Below are 17,334 nucleotides of genomic sequence, written 5' to 3' on the forward strand. Positions count from 1 at the left end.
CTACCAAAATTTATTGGACTTTCTCCCAAGCACTTAGCATAGTGCCCTGCACACAGTGTGAGCTCAATAAATACCCTCAATTAACTGACTGATAGAAGGAATTCCTGTTCTCAAGGAGCTTAAAGTCTATCAGGAATGGGAAAACAGGAGAGAAAATCTATTTCAAAGAAAAACTTAGTACTGAGTTCATTAGTCTCAGGTCCATGGTCACAGAGTCAAGAGCACTTTGAGTATCAGTAGTGTCTTTTAAATAGAAATTGAAGGCTTGTCCTCTAAGCCACCTTTCCCAGAGGACTGAAACTAGGTCTTGCAAAGCAAGGTCCTGACCCACAGGACAACAAGGAATTGTTCCTTTAACAAACGAAGGAGTAGTTCCAAGCTACTTTACTAGGTTTCCTAGACAAGTGAACATGGAAAGATGAACATGAGCAAACAATTGGTGCCTGTAGCTAAGATCTTGAGAAAGACATTTTTCATTTCAGAGGCCATCTGACCTCTGATTGGTTTGGGGAGTCCTCGGTTGACATCAGCACTCATAAACAAATTATTCAAATTAGACCTTAAAGTCTGCTTTCCCCATGCAAAAATGACTTCCTGGCTTGACTAAATGTTTTCCTTTCTGTTACAATGTTATATCATTCCTAATCAGTAGGGGTTCTAAAAGACTTTTCCTGGTTATTATTATTATTTATAATGGCATTTGATAAGTGCTTACTATATGTCAAATACTGTACTAAGCACTGAGGTAAGATAGAGCTTACATGGGCTCACAGTTTTAGCAGGAGGGAGAACAGATATTGAATCTCCATTTCAGAATGAAAGAAGTGAGGCACAGAGAAGTTAAGTGACTTTCCCAAGGTCACACAGCAGACAAGTGGCAGAGTCAAAATTAGAACCCAGGTCTCCTGACTCCCAAGCCTGTGCTCGTTCTCCACGATGCCATATTGCTTCTCAATTCCTTCCAATGGGACCCTTCTGGCCTGTTCAGGACACTTCAGTGACCTCCTTTCTTCCCACTCTAAAACTCTCTTTGTTGTTCTTTTCCTAGGGTTCTACTAATCTAGGCAACCTCACCTCGGTAGCCTCCCAGCATAGTTCATGAGTGAGTTAGCAGGAGTGTGGCATACAAATGAGTAGGAATATTTGAGAGCCTGATTTGAAATCCTGGCCTGATGAGGTAGTTCATTAGGTGACAGCAAAAACCACTTATAAGTTCTCCTTTTAGGGAAACAAGATGTTTTTATCTTTTCTGGACTATTGTGAAAATAGGATTGTTCCTCTCAGCAAAATCTAAGTTGTTATACACAATTCCATTTTTTGGTTAAACTGACTTGGACAATGTGGCTTAGTGGAAAGAGCATGGGCTTGGGAGTCAGAGGTTGTGGGTTCTAATCCTGCCTCCACCACTAATCAGCTCTATGACTTTGGGCAAGTCACTTAACTTCTCTGTACCTCAGTCCCCTAATATGTAAAAGGGGGATTAAGTCTGTGAGCTCCACGTGGGACAACCTTTCATTCAATAGTATTTATTGAGCGTTTACTATGTGCAGAGCACTGTACTAACCTCATTACCCTGTATCTATCCCAGCTCTTAGAATAGTGCGCATATAGTAAACACTTAACAAATACTACGATTATTGTTATTACTATTATTATTACCATTTTACTTGAGCTGGTACTGAAGAGGTTTCAGAGATATCACTGTTGGGAATTTCCTTGCATTCAGTCAACAGGTCTATTGAGTGCCTATTGTGGGTAGACTACTATTCTAAGCACTGTGGAGTGGACAGTGGAGATAGGATAAACAATCCCTGCCCATTAGGAATATACAATTGGGAGGAGCTAACAATCTAAATTGTAACTAGGTTGCAACCTTTCTTTGTTCTAGTCTTTCCTCTCCTTCTTTGCTATTGTCACCCTTTAACATGATAACAACCTCAAGAATGACATTATACCAAAACTACAGGAATTGCCAATTCTTCCCTATTTGGGCAACATCTGGTACTCAAAAATATAATTTGCCTTTCTTATTTGCCAATCATCCCCTTTATCATATAAGTGCTTTGTGTTTTTTGTAAACCTTGTCCAGTTACATTTATTAGGTGTTGGCAGTCTTTTTTATATTATTAATAATAATAGAAACATGCACTGGGGTAGATACAAGATAATTAGTCCCTGTCCCACATGGAGTTCCCAATCTAAGAAGGAAGGAGAACAGGTGAGAATACTGAGGCATTGAGGAGATAAGTGATTTGACCAAGATCACTTGCCCAAGGTGACAGAGCCTGGATTCTCTGTTCTCAGGTTCTCAGACTCCCAGGCCCCTACTCTTTCCACCAGGGTACAATACCTTTGGTTACTTTTTTCCCCGAGGACTGAAAGCAATTTTGATCTTTAAGTGGTGAAAACGTGTCTGACCCCTAGCCCTTGTTCTGCCTCTGGCCAGGAACGCCCTCCTTCCTCAAATCCAAAAGACAATTACTTTCCCCGCCCTGCTTCAAAGTTTTATTGAGGGCCCTATCTCCTCCCCAGAGGTCTTCCCTGAATAAACCCCCCTTCCTCTCTCCCACTCCCTTTTGCGTCACCCTGACTCGCTCCCTTTGTTCTTTCCCTTCTTCCAGCCCCACAGCACTTACATTCATATCTGTAATTAATTTATTTATATTAATGTCTGCCTCCCTGCCTGTGGATGTGAATTTACTGTGGGCAGGGAATGTGTCTGTTTATTGTTTTAATATACTCTCCCAAGCGCTTAGTACAGTTCTCTGCACACAGTAAGCGCTCAATAAATTTGATTGATTGAATGAATGTTTTCCAGTTCAATGTTGGAATTAAAAAAAAATAAGCTGCTGAGAAATGCATTAATGACAAGTGAATGCTTTTGCAAAATCTAACCCTTCTGATAATTGATCTAACTTTTCTAGAATAAACTTTTTGCACAAAGAGCTACAAGAAATGGCTCTATTTTTCTCTCATTTCCTACAATATTCAAAGCATTTACAGCTACAGGAACTGGCCCTTATTTTTGTGTCTTTTATTTTGACATCTAAAGCATTTTAAGAGTTCCTTCCCATCATCACCCCACTATGGTCTCTGTAGATTGTTCTGACCCAGGCTATGTTTCTGCTGCATCTGCCCCACCTACGCTGGCCCAAAAACATAACCTGGGCCCAGGTGGAAAATGCTCTCTTAAAACAGCAGCTTGAAGCTGGTAGCAAAACTGTCCAGGAGTAGTTGTGATGTTGTTCTGGGATTCTGGCATCATTCCTCTGTTTATTTGATTTTTAATGGTATTTGTTAAATGCCTACTATGTGCCAAGTACTCTATTAAGTGCTGCGGTAAAGACAAGGTTGGACAAGGCCAATGTCCCACCTGGGGCTCACAGTCTTAATCCCTATTTTACAGAGGAGGGAACTGGGGCACAGAGAAGTTAAAATCGTTCATTCATTCATATTTATTGAGCTCTTACTGTGTGCAGAGCACTGTAGTAAGTGCTTGGAATGTACAATCCCTGCTGAACAACAGGCTCACAGTCTAAACAGGGGAGACAGACAACAAAACAAAACAAGTAGTCAGGCATCAATACCAGCAAGATAAATAAAATCATAAATATATACACATCATTAATAAAATGAATAGAGAAATAAATGATATATACAAATATGCACAAGTGCTGTGGGGAGGGGAAGGGGGTAGAACAGAGGGAGTAGGGGGAATGAGGAGGGGAGGAGGGGCAGAGGGAATGGGAGTGTTCAGTCTGGGAAGGCCACCTGGGTGAGGTGAGCTCTCCATAGGGCTTTGAAGAGGGGAAGAGAGTTAGTTTGGTGGATGTGAGGAGGAAAGGGGCCAGGGGTCGACGGTGGGACAGGCAAGAACGAGGCACAGTGAGGAGGATAGTGGCAGAGGAGCGGAGTGTATGGGGTGGGCTGTAGAAAGAAAGAAGGGAGGTGAGGTAGCAGGGGGCAAGGTGATGGAGAGCTTTGAAGCCAAGAGTGAGGAGTTTTTGTTTCATGCGAAGGTTGATAGGCAACCACTGGAGCTTTTTGAGGAGGGGAGTGACATGCCCAGAAGATGATACAGGCAGCGGAATGAAGTATAGACTGGAGCGGGGAGAGACAGGAGGATGGGAGATCAGAGAGGAGGCTGAAGCAATAATCCAGTAGGAATATTATGAGAGGTGTACCAGCAAGGTAGCAGTTTGGATGGAGAGGAAAGGGTGTATCTTGTTGATGTTGTGAAGGTGAGACCGGCAGGCTTTGGTGACGGATTGGATGTGTGGGGTGAATGAGAGAGCTGAGTCAAGGATGACACCAAGGTTGAGGGCCTGTGAGACGGGAAGGATGGTAGTGTTATCCTCAGTGATGGGGAAGCCAGGGAGAGGACAGAGGGTGGGAGGGAAGGTAAGGAGCTCAATCTTGGACATGTTGAGTCCAATGACTTGACCAAGGTCACAGAGCAGACAAGTGGCAAAGTCAGTATTAGAACCCAGGTCCTCCTGACTTCCATGATCTACCCACTAGGCCATATACTTTTCTGTTTGAAGCCCCATCCTTTCCAAATTTCTAAAAGTTTTGAAAGTGGATTCTATCCTCTTGCCCTCCACCTTAGTCTGACTAGAGGAATAGGGCTCTGAACTAGGATGGAGTCAGAAAGTCAGTCAGTCAGTTGCATTTATTGAGCACTTACTGTGTGCAGAGCACTGTACTGAGTGCTTGGGAGAGTACATTATACCAATATAGCAGACCCATTCCCTGCCCACAATGAGCTTACAGTCTAGAGGGGGAGACAGACATTAATATAAATAAATAAATTACAGATACATTTCTAGGTACTGTGGGGCTGGGAAAGGGGATGAATAAAGGGAGCAAGTCAGAGCCACGCAAAAGGGAGTTGAAGAAGAGGAAAAGAGGACTTAGTCAGGGAAAGCCTCTTGGAGGAGATGTGCCTTCAATAAGGCTTTGAAGGGAGAGAAACTGTTTATCTGATATGAGGAGGGAGGGTGTTCCAGGCCAGAGGCAGGAAATGGGCAAGAGGTCAGTAGATGAGACTGAGGTACAGTGAGAATGTTAGCATTAGAGGAGCAAAGTGTTTGGGCTGGGTTGTTGTAGGAGAGTAGCCAGATGAAGTAGGAGGAGGCAAGATGATTGAGTGCCTTAAAGCCAGTAGTGAGGAAATGGAGGGAGGCAAAGTGTGAGATGGAGGGAAACAGTGTATGTGGACTGCTTTGTCCTTCATCCACTTTGTGGGTCTTGCCTTGAAATGCTTTTACTCCTGCAAGGACGTTGACTCCTTCAAAATTGTTACCAATAATGATTGTTCTTTTTTTAATTTTCATTGAGTCTTTAAGGATGGATTATCAGCAAACGCAAACACTGGCAATTTCAAATTAAAGCTAAAATAAACAAAGCGAAACAATGTAAATGAGGCAGAAAAGGTCTCCTTTTCATTTCTTTTATATTTTTCCAAAGGATTTCTGGTTTCTATCCAGTGCTACATGTGGTCCATCACAAAGCAGAATCCCGTTCCTGTGCATAACCTTTTCTTATTTATAACTAGGTTTGATTCATTCTCATTCCATTCTTAGAATTTATGAATATATGTATGTGCTTGAAACAGAAGAATCTATTTATGAATAGTTGCAAATGTCCAGAACAATGGGCCTTTAATGGAAACATGACCTTTCATTGCAATCAAAAATTTACCAGACCTACAATAAGCTAGCATTACTTCAATGCCAAAATGCCTAGAGGGATTGAACTGCTCTCTGCCAAAAAAAAAGTTATATTTGAAGCTTGATTTACATAAGTGTCAGCAGGTCTCCCCTCAGAAGACCACCTACCCTAGAAACTCACCTATTTGCAACTGAATTTTCATAGAAAATTTCTGTATTCGCCATAATTCCATCTGGAGTGAGGCCGGCACTCCGTTCACACCTCAGTGTTTGTATCACACAGGTGAAACTGCACAGGCAAGGTTGGCATTCCTCACCCCCCTTCCTGCAGGGCTGCCTTCAGCCATTTGGCTACGCTGAGGCTGGAAAACATTGGCGACCGTCCCTAGGGCATCGGGCTGTCTGGTTCACCCCAGATATACCTGATGCTATGTGTATACACTGGGAACACGGCATAATATTAAAGATGTCATGTCACCTAATCCAGGCTCAGCCACTTGTCCCTTGTGTGACCTTGGGCAAGTCACTTCTCTGTCTTGGTTACCTCATCTGTAAATGAGGATAAAGATTGTGAACCCTATGTGGGACAGGGACCGTGTCTAACCTGACAACCTTGTATCTACGCCAGTGCTGAGTACAGTGTCTGGCACATAGTAAGGGCTAAACAAATACTATAAAAAAACAACTAGTTAATCAATGGTATTTATTGAGCACTTACTACGTGTAGAGTCATCTGAGCCCCTCCTCCAGCCCCTCATGCGAGAGCTATTGCATTTTCCTACTCGATCAATAAATGGTATTTTATTTATTTATTTAGTGGTATTTGTTAAGTGCTTACTATGTATCAGGCACTGTTCTGAGGGCTGGAGTAGAGATAAGGTAATCTGGTTGGATACAGTCCCTGTCCCACATGGGGCTCACAGTCTTATTCCTCATTTTACAGATGAGGTAACTGAGGCCCAGAGAAGTCAAGTGTCTTGCCCAAGGTCATAGAGCAGAAAAGTGGAGGAGTGGGGATTAGAACCCAGGTCCTTCTGGCTCCCAGACCCATGCTGTGACCACTAGGCAACGCTGCTTCTCAAGAGCTGCTTATTGAGTGCTTATTGTCTGCAGAGAACTGTACTAAGTACTTGGGAAAAGACAATAGAGTGAGTAAGCATGATTTTTCCCCTGAAAGAGTTTACAATCCCAGGCACAGCATTTGTGTCAGATTTTCAAAGCCTGCCACTGTGTTGATGATGATGGTATTTTGCCAAGCACTGTTCTAAGCAATGGGCACTGTTCTCAGCGTTGCCACCCCTCTGTCCTCACGGCCTGAGGTGACTGCCCCCCTTACTTATTCATTCATTCATTCATTCATTCATTCATTCATTCATTCGTATTTATTAAGCACTTACTGTGTACAGAGCATTGCACTGAGCACTTGGAAAGTACAATACAACAATAAAGCGAATCAATCCACCTGAAGCTGTTCCCTAAGACTTCTGTGGAGGGGCTGATTACCAAGTCACCGCCATGCCAGGGAGAACTTCAGACTTTCCTCAGCCTCCTTCATCCAGTCCCTCAACTCACTCTTCAGCTTGAGGAGAGCAGGCCAGAGGCAAAGTGGGAGGAGGGAGTAGAAAAAAGGAAGAAAAAGGGAGAAGAGAACCAGATATTAGCTGTCAATTAGTTGAGAGGCACACAAACACACACACACAAACACACACACAGACACATGCATGAACAATGCCTGATCTTAGAAACCCAAGCTATTGTTTTCAAAATGAACAAGATTGAAGTGGGACAAAATTACTACTTACCAATCCCCCTTTTTGGGGGTTGAATATTAATTCAATCATTTTTATTGAGCACTTATTGTGTGCAGAGCACAGTACTAAGCTCTTAGGAGAGTACAATATAACAATAAACAGACACATTCCCTTCCCACAGGGAGTTTACAGCCTAAGAGGGGATTAAGCTGGGACCATACTAAGTAGTAAACAGCAATCTCCTTTCCATTGTTTTCCAACTGCTGTGAATGTCACCCGATGTGGATACAACCCAGTCAGTCAAACAATTGTATTTACTGAGTGTTTACTGCATTCAGTGAACTGTGTTAAGTGCTTGGGATAGTACAATATAACAGAGTTAGTAGATAACAGAGCTCCCTTACACATTCTCTGCCCACAGTGAGTTTAACAATCTAACCCAAGTTCCCACTTACAACCTTTTGATTCTCCTAGTGCTAACATTTTTTAAAGTCTATCCTGCACCTCAACCAAAGGATAAAAATGTACCTTAAGGCTGGTCTTTTAGCACTAAGACTGTATTTATATGGGTTAAAATGAAATGGAGATTTGAGCAATTAACTGAAGAGTTTGTCAGAGGAAGACAGGCAACTTGGATAATTCAGGCCCCAGATGCATTTCTCTTCAAATTAAAAATGATAAAAATGGTACTTTTTAAGTGATTACTATGTGCCATGCACTGTTCTGAGTATTAGGTAGATATTAAGATAATCGGGTCAGCTTGTATTTTTTGTATGATTGGCAAATGGAGAGGGAAATCCGATATATACATTATGATGTTACAGATGTAAACTGTAACCACTGTACATCTGTAACATCATAATGTATATATTGTGAAGTGACATGTTCCTTCCCTTTGGAATGAAAGGTTATCTCACAAAATTTTGGTGGTTTAGACAGTGAATCGGTCTAAATACTTGTGATAAATAATACTTTTTACCTTTTTTTGTTTTGTTTTATTTAGCTCAGACCCCAAGTCTACAAGGGCAAATAGAAAAAAATAAAATAAAATCTGGATCACCGTCCTAAAGTGGAAGCCATGTTCATACTGTAAACTTGTTGTTGGCAGCGAATGTGTCATCTTATCCTGCCTTGATTACCGTATCAGCTACCTTGCTGACCTCCCAGCCTCCTGTCTCTCCCCACTCCAGTCCATTTTTCACTTTTTTGCCCAGATCATTTTACTACAGAAACATTCAGTACGTTTCCCCACTCCTCAAAAGCCTCCAGTGGTTGCTCATCCACCGCCACATCAAACAAAAACTCCTTACCATTGGCTTTAAAGCACTCAATCACCTCCCCCCGCCCCACCCCCTCACCCCCCAACCTGTTACTCTCCTACTACTACTGCTAACTTTCTCTCTTTGCCTCCATCTTGCCTATCTCACTGCCAACCCCTGGCTCAAATCCTGCCTCTGGCCTGGAACACCCTCCCTTCTCAAATCTGAAAGATAATTACTCTTCTCCCCAGCCTCCTTCAAAGCCTTATTGAAGGCACTTCTCCTCCAAGAGGCCTTCCCAGACTAAACCTCCCTTTCCTCTCCCACTCCCTTCTCATCACCCTGACTTGCCCCCTTTGTTCATCCCCCATCCCAGCTCCACAGCACTTATGTACATATCTGTAATTTATTTATTTTTATTAATATCTGTCTCCTCCCCTCTAGATTGAAAATTTATTGCGGGCAGAGAAAGTCTGTTTATTGTTGTATTTTACTCTGTACTGAGTGCCCTGCACACAAGTAAGCCTTAGTAAATAATACTGATTATTTTCCAGTGAATAATACCAAAACCTATGTTTCAACCACAAATTCTAAGTCCAGAGCAAGTCTAGGTCTCTTTCTTGGGGATAAAGTATTAATCGACTCTTTTAATCAAAGCGATTTAGGAACAGGCATTTTCAACGCTACCAGGTAGAAATAAGATGAATAAAATCAATTGTTTTACAAAAATTGTTTTAACCTATAGTATCACTTGAGTTTCCTACGTAAAACAGCTAAGTCTTTTTTAGGGCATTCTACTGTTAACATAATTTTTCAAGTGACAAAATCAGTCACACTGAGTCAGTTCATATCATCTGTGATCCATGAAACTTTGTGCAAAAGCTTTAAATACACATCAGCAATTGTGGACTGTAAACTTACTGTGGGTGGGGAATGTGTCTCCCACCTTTATTATATTGTATTCTTTGAAGTGCTTAGTATAGTGCTTTGCATGCAATAAGCACCCAATAAATTTGATTGATTGGATTCAAAAGTCATTTTATTTTATCAAAATGATAGTATAAAGAGTAATGCCATTTCTTCCCAATTAAAGAATTATATGATTCGACTTTTGTTTCAAATTTTGAATTATATGTCAAGAATTTATGATCTGATATGCTTTATTTTTATACTCTGTGACCAGATCACCTAAAGCACTCGGGCTTGGGAGTAAGGGGAACTGTGTTTTAATCTTGCTTTCGCTCCTTGACTTCTGTGTGTGACTCTGGGCAAATCACTTAACTTTTTTGCAACTCAATTTACTCATCTGTAAAATGGGGATTCTATACCTGTTCTTCCTCCCCTTTAGACTGTGGTTCCTGTATAGGACCGGGATTATGTCCAACCTGATTAGCTTTTATCTACTTCCGTGCTTGGAACAAAGGTTGTGCTTAACAAATGCCATTATTACTATAATCACCATTTGGCACAGATTTTAAATTTATTTTAAACCTAAATGTTGATATTCTGAAACTGTTCTTTTATTTTAAAATCATTATTGTTATTTTAAACATTTTATTTTAAAAGCATTACAACTGAACAAAATGATAATGATGAAAAAAGCAAAGTTATGGTCACAAATGAATTCCAAACATTTTACAGTCACATTTATTCATGTTGTGGCTAACCTTCAGAATATCCATGATTGGTGATGACCATGAGAAGGAAAAAAAGGAGAGTTTATAAAATAAAGTATGTATCTAGATATTCCTAGTGATTAGAATGACAGCTCCTAGCAGGGAAGGAACATGTCACTTCCCTCTATTGTACTTTTCTAAGGGCTTGATACAATGCACTGCATCCAGGGGCACGTAATAAATTATTTTATTCATTCTACTATTAACTCTTGTAACACAGTGCATACACACTGAGTACATTAGCTGTTATATCAGTGTTTTTATTGGTGATGACAATTGAAGACGATTTAGGATACCATTAAGAGCAGTGTTGATAGTACAGCACTGAATAACATGAAGATGACCTCCGTTTTGCAGGGTCTGAATAAAGGTAAGTTCTATAGGGCCAAAAGTGAAGTGGATACTTGGACTGTACAAGAAGCCAATCTGATTCAGCACATCACAGAGGAATATTTGCCCATATTTTTTTGAAAATTGAACCAAACTGGGTAGATTGTTCATATCTGTTTACCAACTCTGTTATTGTGTACTCTCCCAAGTGCTAAATACAGTGCTCTGCACACAGTAAGTGCTCAGTAAATACAATTGACTAGTAAATAGAAATTAAACATCAGAAGTGGACTCTGGAGCTGCAACAATTCAGATTGACTGTGTAATCTAGATCAGAGGGACTATCTAACCAGTGAGGTGGCATAGCCTAATGGAAAGGGAGGGTAGGGGAAATTGGGCCTTAGTTGGAAAAGGCCTCTTGGAGAACATGCAATTTTAGGAGGAGGGGAATACGAAGGGGGAAGGATTTCCAAGCGAGAGGAAGGACATAGGCAAGAGGTCAGTGACAGGATGAAACTGAGGTATAGAGAGTAGGTTGGTTAGAGGAGCAAAGTGTGAGGACTGGGTTGTAGTAGGAGATCCCAGACTGAGCTCCCCCCTTTTTCTCTCTGCTCCCTCTACCCCCCCTTCACCTCTCCGCAGCTAAACCCTCTTCTCCCCCTTTTCCCTCTCCTCCTCCCCCTCTCCCATCCCACTCCCTCAGCACTGTACTCCTTCGCCTGGACTGTAAATATCTTTATCACCCTATTTATTTTGTTTATTGAGATGTACATCACCCTGATTCTATTTAGTTGCCATTGTTTTTATGAGATGTTCTTCTCCTGGACTCTATTTACTGCCATTGTTCTTGTCTGCCTGTTTCCCCCATTAGACTGTAAACCTGTCAAAGGGAAGGGACTGTATCTGTTGCCGACTTGTACATTCCAAGCGCTTAGTACAGTGCTCTGCACATAGTAAGCGCTCAATAAATACTATTGAAGATGAAGAAGATCAGCAAGGTGAAATAGGAGAGAGAGCTGATTGAGTGTCATAAAGCCGATTATAAGGAGTTTCTGTTGCTGTGAAGGTGGGTGGGCTATCACTGCAGGTTTTTGAGGAGTGGGGAGATATGTACTGAATGTTTTTTCAGAAAAATGGTCCAGGCAGCAGAGTGAAATGTGGACTGGAGAGATAACACATCTCCAAGAGGCCTTCTCTGAATAAGCCCTCTTACCCCTCTCCCTCCTGCTTCATGGATCTGTAACCTAGGGGCATTTGATATTTGCCCCACCCTCAACCCCACAGCACTTATGTACATATCTTTAAATTATATATTATAAATTACTTAGTTATATGATTGTCTCGACTGTAACTGTTGTAGTGTACTCCCCTAGTTGCTTAGTGCAGTATTCTGCACATAGTAAGCACTCAATAAATACCATTGATTGACTGAAGCCGGGAAACTGCTGAGGAGACTGATGCAGTAATGTAGTAGTCAAGGTGGGACATGATAAGTGCTTGGATCAGCACTGTAGAAGTTTGGAAGGAGAGGAAAGGGTAGACTTTAGAGATGTGAAGGTAGAACCGACACGACTTTGTGACAGACTGTGTGGACTGAATGGAAGAGATGAGTTGAAGACAACGCCAAGGTTACAGGCTAGTGAGATAGGAAAGATGGTGGTGCTGTCTACAGTGGTGGGAAAGTCAAGGGGAGATCAAGATTTGCCTGGGAAAATAGGGAGTTCTGTTTTGCACATGTTAAGTTTGAGGTGTCAGTGGGATATCCAAATAGAGATGTCCTCAAGGCAAGAGTAAATGCAATCCTGCAGAGAAGGAGGGACATCAGGGGTGGAGATGTAGTTTTGGGGATCATCTGTGGAGAAACAGAGAAACAGTTGTTGAAACTATGGGAAGCTATGAGTTCTCCAAGGCAGTGGGTGTAGATGGAGAACAGAAGGGGACCCAGAACTGAGCCCTGAGGGACTTCCATAATTAGAGGATGGGAGGCAGAGGAGGAGCCAGCAAAAGAAACCGAGAAGGGAGCTGTCAGAGATAGAACCAGGAGAGGACATTGTCAGTGAAGCTAAGTTAGATGATGTTTCCAGGAGATGGGGGTGGTCCACAGAGTAGAAGGCAGCAGAAAGGTCGAGGAGGATTAGGGTGGAGTAGAGGTATTGGATTTGGCAAGAAAGAGGTCACTGGTAACCTTAGAGAGGACCATCTCTGTGGAGTGGAGGGGGAGGAAGCCAGAGGGCATATTTGTCTAAAACAAATAAACGTCATCGGTTTGACAATTTTACCTCCTGCTTGGTTTAGCCCAAATGTCAGAAATTAGGTAATACTAGTACTATTATTTTAGTATTTAAGCCTTTACCATGAGTTAAGTGCTGTTCTAAACGCTGGGCTAGACATGAGATAATTAGGGACAGGGTCAGCAGAAGCGGCATAGCATAGTGGATAGCGCTCGGGCCTGGGAATCAGAAGGACGTTGGTTCTAATCCTGCCCACCACCTCTGCTGTGTGACCTTAGGCAAGTCACTTTACTTCTCTGTGCCTCAGTTACCTCATCTGTAAAACGACAATTGAGACTGTGCCCCCCAAGAGGGACAGGGACTGTGTCCAACCCGATCTACTGGTATCCACCCCAGCGTTTAATACAGTGTCTGGCACATAGTAAGTGCCTAACAAATGCCGTAATGATACAGGGGAGGGGTGGGGCAGCAACAGCAAGGGGCAGGGACAGGAGGAGGAAAAGGGGAAGAGGAAAGGAGTCCTTACTATGTGCAGAACACTGTATTGCCTTTCCTCTTCTCCCACTCCCTTCTGCAACTCCCTGACTTGCTCCCTTTATTCATCCCTGCTACCAGCCCCATATCTGTAGTTTATTTATTTATATGAGTGTCTGTCTCTCCTCCTCCCCCCGCAGACTGTAAGCTCATTTCAGGCACGGAATGTGTCTTTTGTTATATTAGACTCTCCCAGGCGCTTAGTACATAGTAAACTGTTTATAGTAAGCATTTAGTAAATACGATTGACTGACTGACAGGAGGAGGAGCAGTAGCGGCAGCGCTGTGCTGTGGCACTTAGTACGTAGTAAGCTCTACATAGTAAACGCTCAATAAATACGATTGACTGGCAGGAGGAGCGCCTGGGGGTGCTGTTCCCCAATTGTGGCGCTTAGTACATAGTAAGTTGTACGTAGTAAGCGCTCAATAAATACGACTGACTGAAAGAAGGAGCGGTAACGGCGGGGCGATCGCCGCCTGGGGGCGCTGTGCCCCATTGTGACGCGCCGTGTCCTGCTGTGGCGCTTAGTACATAGTAAGCAGTACATTAATGTTGGGATTTGTTAAGCGCTTACTATGTGCAGAGCACTGTTCTAAGCGCTGGGGTAGACACAGGGGAATCAAGTTGTCCCACGTGGGGCTCACAGTCTTCATCCCCATTTTACAGATGAGGTAACTGAGGCCCAGAGAAGTGAAGTGACTTGCCCACAGTCACACAGCTGACAAGTGGCAGAGCTGGGATTCGAACTCGTGACCTCTGACTTCCAAGCCCATGCTCTTTCCACTGAGCCACGCTGCTTCTCTGCAGTACATGGTAAAGCGCTCAATAAATACGATTGACTGCTTGACAGTCAAGGGAGGAGGAGCGGGAGCGGCGGCGACGGCTGCCTGGAGGAACTGTGTCCCGCTGGGCCCCGTTGAGGCGCTTAGTACATAGTAAGCTTACATTCGAGTAGACTGTGAGCCCGTCAATGTGCAGGGATCGTCTCTATCTGCTGCCGAATTGTACGTTCCAAGCGCTTAGTACAGTGCTCTGCACATAGTAAGCGCTCAATAAATACTATGGAATAAATACTGAACGCTTGCCAGCTGTGTGACTTTGGGCAAGTCACTTAACTTCTCTGGGCCTCAGTGACCTCACCTGTAAAATGGGGATGAAAACTGTGAGCCCCACGTGGGACAACCTGATCACCTTGTATCCCCCCCAGCGCTTAGAACAGTGCTTTGCACATAGTAAGCGCTTAACACATACCACCATATATTTATTATTATTTTTTTTAACGTTCAATAAGTACGATTGGCTGACAGGAGCCGCTGGGAGGCGCTGTGCCCCGCTGTGCCCTGTTGTGGCGCTTACTACATAGTAAACTGTCTATAGTAAAGTTCAATAAATACGATTGACAGGAGGAGGCGCAGTAGCGCTGTGCCCCACTGTGGCGCTTAGTACATAGCTGCACAAGCAGCGAGGAAAGAGCAGGGGCTTAGGAGTCAGAGGTCATGGGTTCTAATCCCCCCTCCGCCTCCTGTCAGCTGGGTGACTTTGGGCAAGTCACTTCATTTCTCAGGGCCTCAGTGACCTCATCTGCAAAATGGGGATTAAGACTGTGAGCTCCACATGGGACAACCTGATCACCTTGTATCTGCCCCAGCGCTTAGAACAGTGCTTTGCACACAGTAAGCGCTTAACAAATACCAACATTATTGTTATTATTATTATTATTATTATTAAAAGGGGGCTTAAGACTGTGATCCTCACCTGATTAGCGTGACTCAGTGGAAAGAACCCGGGTTTGAGAGTCCGAAGTCACGAGTTCGAATCCGGATCCACCACTTGTCAGCTGTGTGACTGTGGGCAAGTCACTTCACTTCTCTGGACCTCAGTTCCCTCAACTGTAAAATGGGGATGAAGACTGTGAGCCTCACGTGGGACAACCTGATGACCCTGTATCTCCCCCAGCGCTTAGAACAGTGCTCTGCACAGAGTAAGCGTTTAACAAATACCAACATTATTATTACCCCCTGTCGACCCCACCGCTTAGCACAGTGCTCAGCACATAGTAAGCGCTTAAGAAACACCAACACTGTTATTGTTATTATTAGACTGTAAGCCCGTCAATGGGCAGGGATTGTCTCTATCTGTTGTCGATTTGTACATTCCAAGCGCTTAGTACAGTGCTCTGCACGTAGTAAGCACTCAATAAATCCTATTGAACAACGATTAGACTGTACGCCCGTCAAAGGGCAGGGACTGTCTCTATCTGTTGCCGATTTGTACATTCCAAGCGCTTAGTACAGTGCTCTGCACATAGTAAGCGCTCAATAAATACTATTGAATGAATTATAATAAACGCTCAATAAATACGATTGGCGGATGGGAGGAGGGAGCCGTAGCGGCGGTGGCGGCGAAGGCCGCGTGGGGGCGCTGTGCCGCGCCGTGCCCCTCTGTGCCGCGGCGGCCGCGTGGGGGCGCTGTGCCCTTCGGTGCCCCGCTGTGCCGCGGCGGCCGCGTGGGGGCGCTGTGCCCTTCTGTGCCCCGCTGTGCGGCGGCGGCCGCGTGGGGGCGCTGTGCCCGTCTGTGCCCCGCTGTGCCGCGCTGTGCCCCGCTGTGCCGCGGCGGCCGCGTGGGGGCGCTGTGCCCTTCTGTGCCCCGCTGTGCGGCGGCGGCCGCGTGGGGGCGCTGTGCCTCGCTGTGCCTCGCTATGCCGCGCTGTGCCGCGGCGTCCACGAGGGGGCGCTGTGCCCCGCTGTGCCCCCCTGGTGCCAAGCTGTGCCAGGGCGGCGCCCGCTGCCCACCCGGCCGACAGCCCTCGCTTGACCTCGGGCTTTGGGTCTTCGAGCGAGCGGCGGCGGAGGAGGCCCGACCCCCACCGGTGCCCAGCGGAGACTCTCCTCCCTCCCCCATCCCGCCACCCCCCACCCGGTGCCCGCTGGCAGCGCCTTCTCCTCCTCCGAAAACGAAAGGCCGGCGGGCAGGGGTGGCTGCGGGCGGGAGGGGGGCGAGGGGGGGAGGGGCGGCGGGGCCGGGGGCGCCACCTTCTCCAATTGTCCTTTCGTTTTTCGGGACTAAAAAATTCTCGCTACCAGGAGTGGGGTTCGAACCCACGCGGACATATGTCCATTGGATCTTAAGTCCAACGCCTTAACCACTCGGCCATCCTGGTGTCGGTACTGAACCCTTCTTCCGCCGCCCCTAAAAGCTTCTCCAGGATCCCTTCTCTTTGCCAAAACCCCTCCCGGACGCCTGGGTCCCCCCTTTCTCCATCCCCCCTCCCCAGCCCCACAACGCTTACATCAGAATCTGCAATGGATTTCCATTTTTTTCCGTTTATTTAGACCGTGAGCCCGTGGTTGGGCAAGGATGGTCTCTATCTGGTGCCCAGTTGCACATTCCAAGCGCTTAGTACAGTGCTCTGCACATAATAAGCGCTCAATAAATACGATTGAATGAATGAATGAATTTAGACCGTGAGCCCGTTGCTGGGCAGGGATGGTCTCTATCTGGTGCCCAATTGCACATTCCAAGCGCTTAGTACAGTGTTCTGCACTCAGTAAGCGCTCAATAAATACTATTGAATGAATGAATGAAGACCGTGAGCCCGTTGTTGGGCAGGGATGGTCTCTATCTGGTGCCCAGTTGCATATTCCAAGCGCTTAGTACAGTGCTCTGCACACGATAAGCGCTCAATAAATACTATTGAATGAATGAATTTAGACAGTGAGAACGTTGTTGGGCAGGGATGGTCTCTGGTGCCCAATTGTACATTCCAAGCGCTTAGTACAGTGCTCCGCACAGAGTAAGCGCTCAATAAATACAATTGAATGAATGAATGAATTTAGACTGTGAGCTTGTTGGGCAGGGATGGTCTCTATCTGGTGCCCAA

At 44.7% G+C, this 17,334-nt stretch overlaps 1 non-coding gene across 1 annotated transcript; it reads right to left on the reverse strand.

The window, feature by feature from the left end:
- Positions 1 to 16,531: 16,531 nt before the first annotated feature.
- TRNAL-UAA lies at positions 16,532 to 16,614 on the reverse strand. Its single transcript has one exon. It is a non-coding gene; the product is annotated as a tRNA-Leu (tRNA).
- Between the last annotated feature and the right edge of the window lie 720 nt (positions 16,615 to 17,334).

Source organism: Ornithorhynchus anatinus, chromosome 2, assembly GCF_004115215.2.
Source record: "Ornithorhynchus anatinus isolate Pmale09 chromosome 2, mOrnAna1.pri.v4, whole genome shotgun sequence".
Taxonomy (NCBI): Eukaryota; Metazoa; Chordata; class Mammalia; order Monotremata; family Ornithorhynchidae; genus Ornithorhynchus; species Ornithorhynchus anatinus.